General features: G+C 42.0%; 1 long non-coding RNA gene across 1 annotated transcript; it reads right to left on the bottom strand.

The window, feature by feature from the left end:
• Nucleotides 1-2,379: 2,379 nt before the first annotated feature.
• On the bottom strand, nt 2,380-4,410 carry LOC134479243 (uncharacterized). Its single transcript, XR_010052316.1, has 3 exons — nt 3,948-4,410; nt 3,327-3,527; nt 2,380-2,585 (listed from the first exon to the last, which is right to left on the bottom strand). It is a non-coding gene; the product is annotated as an uncharacterized LOC134479243 (long non-coding RNA).
• Between the last annotated feature and the right edge of the window lie 3,635 nt (nt 4,411-8,045).

The following is an 8,045-nucleotide window of genomic DNA, read 5'->3' as shown; positions in this document are numbered from 1 at the left end:
TCGGGGTTTTCCATAAATATTCCTTAACTATCTGAGTCTGACTAACTTATCCCATGAACTAGACTCTGCCTCCAGTTACACAGAATTCAGTGACAAGCTGAACTCAAGTCTTGAATTAGCATACTTTCTCTTTCAGATTACATTGATATGTTGAGTATTTACTGAGTGCCTGTTAATACATCAACTGCTACAAATGTGTCTTCAGATTGTTATGAGGTGAGGTGAGATACAAATACCGTGTTGCTGTTGTGTGCTCACTAGAACCCAATGAGATTGACACGTGAGCTTTTCATCTGAAGGTATATTTCACATGATGAAATGGAGGTATAGGGAGACAGATTTGCCAAGACCACATATTACAGACATGACCCAAACATGAATACGGACTAGGACTTCCAAATTCATTCAGCTGCCTATGCAAACTCACTTGAAACCTATCTTAGACTGGGATATCTTGGTCAGGAAAGAGGGTTGTGTGCCTTGTGTGTGTGAGTTCTAGCTAAAGAAGGGGACTGGAATAAAGGGTCATCATAAGGAATCATTCACACTGGGGATCCCTTCTCTTGTGGGGGTGAACTAAACAGCATTTAGAAGACAGCACAAAGAGTTGCTGTCCACATCCTGCCACTTGGATGACACATTGGGGTGATGTCCCCATTTTTTCACATAAACAAGGAGGCAACACCTGGTGGTTTGGAAGGGATGCTTCTACTGTGGTCAGGACATACCAACCTGCCAGGTGACTTTAGAATTTAAATAATCTTCTGCATTCTCAGCCTAGAGAAGCCTCTGCTAATAAAGGGACATTTGGCTGGGCACTGTTGGCACATGCCCTTAATCCCAGAACTGAGGAGGCAGAGGCAGGTGGATCTTTGTGATTTTTAGGCCAGCCTCCTCTACAGATTGAGTTCTAGGACCCCTAGATCTACACAGAAAAACCCTGTCTTGATAAAACAAAAATAATAAAAATAAAAATAAAAACAAGATACAAAATAAAACAAAAAATAGCTTATGATTCACACAAGGAAATGAGAGTGGTTATGAAGGAAACTGAGGGGCCCTGCGAGTGGGAAATTTTCTTTCACATTGCCTACATCATATGTGAGTGAAGTGAGGTGGATTTCATTTTGCCACTAGATTCTTCCCTCCATAGCTAATATGCTCATGGGATATTAATATTAATCCAAGAAAAAAGGCCTTGGGTGAAGAGAAATTATTTTTCCCCATCAGGGGCAGAGTTTTCTTGAAATGACAATAAAGTTAAAGAGCTTTAAAAAGTGCTAGGAGAATATTAAGCCCCTTATTAGCCAAGAGCAGCCTGTACTTCTCTCTGGACAGTGAGAGGGAGCCTGGTAACCCAGCCCAGTCAAAGGCCTCCGTTTCTTTGACTGTCGGAGGCTTTCTGTGGCATCTAGGCCTCTAGTCCTTGTCGTTATGCTGGCCCAATTAAGATCCTCACAATGGGAACTTGTGACAGAGTCCATGCAGTTACTGTGACTGCATGAGTGACGCCCCAGGTGGAATACTCATCAACGTCACCGCCTCATTATAAGTGAGTCCTATGGCTCATCTGCATCGCTCTCAGAATATCCTTACAGCCAGGGAATAGAAATGAATGCTTTTCTCAAGCAAACTTGAGCTAATGGACAACGAAAGGTTTGTAACCATTCTGAAGCTGTTGCATATAGCAACATAGCACAGAAGCACCGTGGAGATTAGGTAACTGAAATGTATGCTTTCCGATGTGGGAAGTGCAAAGGCATGTTTACTGAAACGTGCATTTTAAAATAAGAGTGGCTACAGCTTGTCTCTGTGACTATGAATTGTATAATATGGGCTTGCATCTATTGTTTTTAACATAATGGGGACACCAAGAACGTCCCTTTGAATTGTATGTCTGCAAAAGTAGACATTCACCCTGAAATCATAAGATAGAGTCACATGCCCATGGCTAGACTCTATACACATGATTCATGGTACAATTTTCCTGTGGCTGAAGATGGAAATGTTAAGTAGACTTCCCTTTCAGTTACACCAGGGTAAATAAACATTGAAAAATATAAAGAGCCCGCGAATGCAGTCTTCCCTCTGGGCAACTGTAAGGCAGTAACATATAGTCAATTAAAAATAAGCTGATTTTTATACTGACTTGCCACATATTGGTAAATAAATAACGTGAAGCAGGCCCCTTCAGGTGTATTCACAGGGCAGAGCTGTTACTCTTCTGATGATAAAATAAATCTCCAGATGCTTTGAATATTTGGGACTTGAGGGGCTGCAGTTAATTGCATTTTATGTTGAAATTAGGACGATGAGAAATGCATTCTGGCTTCAACTCCTTTCACAGAAAGTCGTCCCAAAATGTATGAGTCAATTCTGTCAGGTAGCAAGACAATGAATTTTATTAATCTATATTTTATGATTTAGACCTCACATGCCTCAGGGATATAATTCTTGATATCAATCACCATTGTACGATATGATAAATAGGTATAGTACGAAGAATATGAGACTTTTGCATTGCCTCAGAATGGTGGGCAGTCAGTGCCTTCAAGGACCATCACAACCCAGTCCTATGCAGATTGCTGTAAGGGAGGGAAAGAAAACATCATTATTCTTTGTGGAAAGGAGATGTCTCGTGCATTGTAAAGTATTTACCAGGACCATTGGCTGTTTTTGGAAAAACAGAATAGACATACTTCCTGTGAATGGAATACATATTTCACATCATAGAAATAGCAGAGGTCATGGACCATTGTGTAGAGGAAGCAGGCTTCATAAGCAGGGTCTTAAAGAGTATTTAATGTCGGTTCATGTCCCTACGAGTTTTATGATAAGGGCGTCAGTGTATTTTTTAGAAAGTCATTGGTGGCCATGAGAAAAGTTGTAAGAAGATACAGTGACGCTTGTGAGGTCCGGGAAGTACCTCAGAGCATTCCTAGGCTGTTTAGTGCCCACAGGAGAGGGTGCTATAGATGCTCTTTCCTCATAGGGAAGGCACCCAGTTTCAAACTCGTTGCTCTTAAAAAATTCCAAACAACATTTCAGATATGTGGCAGGCACTCCTGAATCTTTCTCCTCCCTCACCAGCTTCCTTCTTCCATGTCCTCTCCCTCCTGTCTTCCCTCTCTCCCTAGACTTGGGTTTCTAGTTTCTCCCTCTCGTCTTCCCTCATTTCCTCTCTTTACAGGTAAGGGTAAGTAATGTGGACCAGAGAGAGGAGAATCCTCAGGCATTCCTGGTGCCTTAGTTTGCAGTTTGCCTGTAGCAGCTTAAACAAATTATCATTAACCAAATGGTAAAATCCAACACGAATACATGCTCACCTGTTTGTGGAAGTCAAAAGTCCACAGTCAGTTTCACCGAACAGAAACAAGGTGTGTCAGCTCCAGATGTACCCCTTGCTTCTACCAAGGTCTGGTTACTGCCAGTATTCCATGGCTTGTGGACATATCATTCTGCTTTCTGTTTCTGTGGTCACAGTTTTCTGTGCCAGATTTCCCATTGCTCCCCTATTACAATGATACCTGTGATAACATTTATAAGCACTGCAGAATAATCTCTCCAGTACCCAAAACCCCCGATCTTAATTGTATTTGAAAAGACAATTTTCCAAATAGGGTAATATAGTTTATAGATTAGTCCCAGGGATTAGCATGTGGTCACTTTTTACTTGATAGCTGTCTTGCAATTCTCAATTGAGACAAGGCTGGCCACAGCAGCCTGGCCACAGTCTTTCTGTCACCTACCAAGAGCTGGGATTGCAGACATGTGCCACCATGTCCAGCAGTATGCAGTAGCTTTACTCATTATTGCTCTATGTACTACAATCAGTGTGTTAATTGCAGACTCCCTTGCTTGACAAGGGAGGTAGTCCTGATGTCAGTGAAGAGGCCGGGGTTGTTGGATAGATCTCAGTTAAAACAGAAGAATAGAAGCATACTTACCCAGGTATCTTCAGTTTGTCAGAACAGCATTCAGTGTTTGGACTGCACCTCTCTGCCAGGGATTGTAAGGGGACCAGGGTTTTGTGCCAAGAACTGAGCGCTAATCAAGCCTTAACTAATAGAAATTCATTATGGGGCAAGGGGTGGTATTTCTGCCTCAGACTTCAGAAGCTGTCTCACCTGGCTTGTGATGTGTGTTGGCTTACACTGATTGTCATTGACAGTGTCTAGAATCACCCTAATGACATGGAATTGTTCTGTGAGGAACTTTCTGGATTAGGTTAACCGAGACAGGAAGACCTACCCTTAATGTGAGTGGCACCATTCCATGAGTTGGACTCAGGGATTAAATATAAAGGAGAAAACCAGCTGATTCAAGCACCCATCTCTTTCTACTACTTGATTGTGGATTCCACATGACCAGCTGCCTCAAGTTTCTGATACTATCCCCTACCCCCACCCCACCCCACCCCCACACACCTTGATAGAATTCCATTCCAACTGTAAGAGAAAAACAAGCCCTTCCTCAAACAAGTTCTTGTTTTCAGGTATGTGATCACAATAAAAAGAGATGTAGCCAATAGAAACAACTGATACCAAGAAGTGGGGGCATTGTACTCAAATTGACTGGATATTCTAGGCTTTTGGAACTGGTTTTCAGGAGAAATATTGATGAGTTTGAACTTTGAACTACAAAGTGTTAAAAATGCTTTAGGTAGAACTTGGTGGCACGTTCTGCTGGTGTCCTTATCATTTTTATTAACTTGATGTGAGCAGGAGTTATCTGGGTAGAGAGAACCTAAATGGAATGTGTCTATCATATTGCCTGTGGGAAAGTCTTTAGGGCATTTTATTGATTGTTGTGGAAAGGCCTGGCTCTCTAAGGGCAGTGCCATCCCCAGGCATGAGGTTTTTCAGTGGTTTGAGAAAGAAGGCTGAGGAAGTCGAGGAGCTAAAACGAGGTTTCTTCTTCAGTTCCTATCTCCTGTTTGAATTCCTAACCTGGTTTCCATCAGTGATAAAGTGTAGGGGGTCATGATATTTATCACAGCAATAAGAGGCAAACTAGGACAGATGAGATTTTGGAAAACTAGAAGGCTTGAAGCAGTGGTTCTCAACCTTTCTAATGTTTCAGTCATTTAATACAGACTCTCATGTTGTGGTGACCCCCAACTCCAAAAGTAATTTCAATGCTGCTTGATAACTGTAGTTTTGCTACTGTTCTAAATAATAGTGTAAATAAAAATTTAAAGGGGCTGTGACCCACAGATAGAGAACCACTGGCTTCAAGCAACACGTAGGCATAGACAGACCTGGCCCATGAGATTTCAGAGAGTAGCAAGAATATTCTTGACATATTCTAGCAAAGTACCTGGTTGCATTTACTTTTGTCCTGAAAACTTAGGCTGAATTAGAAAGTAATAGCGGGCCCAGCAAGATGCCTTAGCAGGTTAAAATGTCAATGACCTGATTTCTATCCCCATGACCCACATAATGGAAGGAAAGGACTGACTTCCACAAATTCTTATGACACACACACACCACCACCACCACTACCACCACCACCACCAACACCACCAACAACAGCAACAATAATAATAAATAAAAAACTAATTGCTTTGACAAAGCAAATTCAAGATGACAGGGGAGTATTTAGCCTATGGCATAGTTACCCCTGACTACTTTTATTCAGAACTTCAGTGAAAGAGAGCAAAAAAAAGGGGGGGGGGTATGAAAATCATGAAGTTTGGCAAGGCAAGATGTGAGCACATTTAAAGTTGAGGGCAGTAGAAAGCAACCCAATTGAGGCCCGAATTGTCAGAATGCAAGTGCATTGGAACAGGAGCCTGAACTGTGAATGCTGCCAAGGGCGCTCTCTCTCTCTCTCTCTCTCTCTCTCTCTCTCTCTCTCTCTCTCTCTCTCTCTCCTCTCTCTCTCTCTCTCCTTCCTTCTTTCTTTTATCCTTTCATACATTCCATCCCCACCACAGCTTCCCCTCCCTTCACCATTCTCAATCCTAATCCTTCTTTTTCCAACCTCTGATCCAGATCAACACCTCCTTTGCTCCCCACCACCACTCCACAAGAGTAGGCCTCCCAGGGATATCCACAAAGCATGGGCTAACAATACACAGTAAGACTGGGCACAAGCCCTCAGAACACAACCCAGTGGGAGTGGCAACCCAGTAGGAGGAAAAGAGTTTAAAATCCAGGCAAAGAAGTCAGAGACATCCCCCACTCTCGTTTTAGGAGTCCCACAAGAACACCAAGCTACACAACCATAAGGTACATGCAGAGGACTGAGCTCAGATCCATACAGGGTCCTTAATTGTTGCTTCAGTTACAGTGAACCCTATGAGCCCTGTTTAGTTGATTCTATGGACCATATAATGATGGTATCATAAACTTCTCTGGCTCCTAAAGTCCTTCCTCTTCCTCTTCCTCTTCCTCTTCCTCTTCCTCTTCTGTGGGATTACCCTGGCTCCTTCTAGTATTTGGTTTTGGGTCTCTGCATCTGCTCCCATTAGAAAGTTAAACAGAGAAATACTGGAGCTCACAGATTTCATGAACCAAATGGGTCTAACACATAGCTCAAAATATTTCACCCAAACATAAAAGTAAACAGCTTCTTCTCAGCACCTCATGGAGCGTTCTCCGAAACTGACAATATACTCAGGCACAAAGCAAGTCTGAACAGATACAATGTGATTGAAATAACCCCTGCATTCTATCAAACCACTACATATCAATACTAGATTTTAACAATATCAGAAACAACAGAAAGTCTACAAACTCGTGGAAACTGAACTACTCTCTACTGATGACTGCTGGAGCAAGACAGAAATAAGGAAATTAGACTTCTTAGAATTGAGTGAAGATGAATACTCAGCGTAACCTAACTTATGAGACAATGAAGACACGCTAAGAGGAAAGGCCGTAGCACCAATGCTTTCATAAAGAAATTGAAGAAATCTCACACTAGCAACTTAACAGAGCACCTAAAAGTGCTTAGGAGAAGAAGGTAAAGGAGGAGGAGGAGGAGGAAGAGGAGGAGGAGGAGGAGGAGGAGGAGGAGGAGTCAGAGAAGGAGAGGAAGAAGGAGACGAGAAGCAAATACAGCAAAGAGTAGATGGTAGGAAATTATCAAACTGAGGGCTAAAATTAATAAAATAGAAACAAAGAGAATAATACAAAGAATCAATGAAACAAAGAGTTGGTTCTTTGATAAAATGAACAAGATAGCTAAACTTTATCCAAACTTACTATAACACAGAGAATATCCAAATTAACAAAATCAGAAACAAACAAACAAACAAAAGGAGACATAACAATACCCATGGAGGAAATCCAGAGAATCATTAGGTCATACTTTAAAAACCTGTACTCCATAAAGTTGGAACATCTAAAAGAAATGAATAACTTTCTTGATAGATACAACTTACCAAAGTTAAGTCAAATTCAGATGAACAAATGAAATGGTCCTATAACCTCCAAGGAAATAGAAGCAGTAGTTAAAATACCCAAAAGTCCCAGGGCCAGATTGTTTAGAAGAGCTAATACCGCTAGAGCATGACAAATACAGAGGCAAATGCTAGCAGCAAACCGTTGAACTGAGAATGAAGTCCCCATTGGAGGACTTAGAGAAAGGTTTCAGGGAACTGAAGGGGTTTGCAACCCCATAAGAACAACAATACCAACCAACCAAACTCCCAGGGACTAAACCATTACCCAAAGAGTACACCATGGGCAAACCCATGGCTCCAGCTGCATATGTAGCAAAGGATGGCCTTGTTGGGCACTAATGGGAGAAGAAGCCTTTGGTCTTGCCAAGGCTGGACCCCCCCAGTGTAGGGGAATCTCAGGTCTGGAAGGAGGGTGGTTGGGGGGGCACCCTCATAGAAGAAGAGGGAGGGGAGATAGGATAGGGGGCTTGTGGATGGGAAACCGGGAAAGAGAATAACATTTGAAATGTAAATAAAACATCCAGTTAAAAAAAAAAGAAAAGCTAATACCAATACTACTCAAATTATCCCACAAAATAGAAAAAGAAGGAACATGGCCAAACTCATTTTATGAGGCTATAGTCACCCTACACTC

The sequence above is a fragment of the Rattus norvegicus genome, chromosome 6 (assembly GCF_036323735.1).
Source record: "Rattus norvegicus strain BN/NHsdMcwi chromosome 6, GRCr8, whole genome shotgun sequence".
In the NCBI taxonomy this organism is placed as follows: Eukaryota; Metazoa; Chordata; class Mammalia; order Rodentia; family Muridae; genus Rattus; species Rattus norvegicus.
The sequence above is the reverse complement of the archived record's forward strand: the minus strand, read 5'-3'. Positions and strand labels throughout refer to the sequence as shown.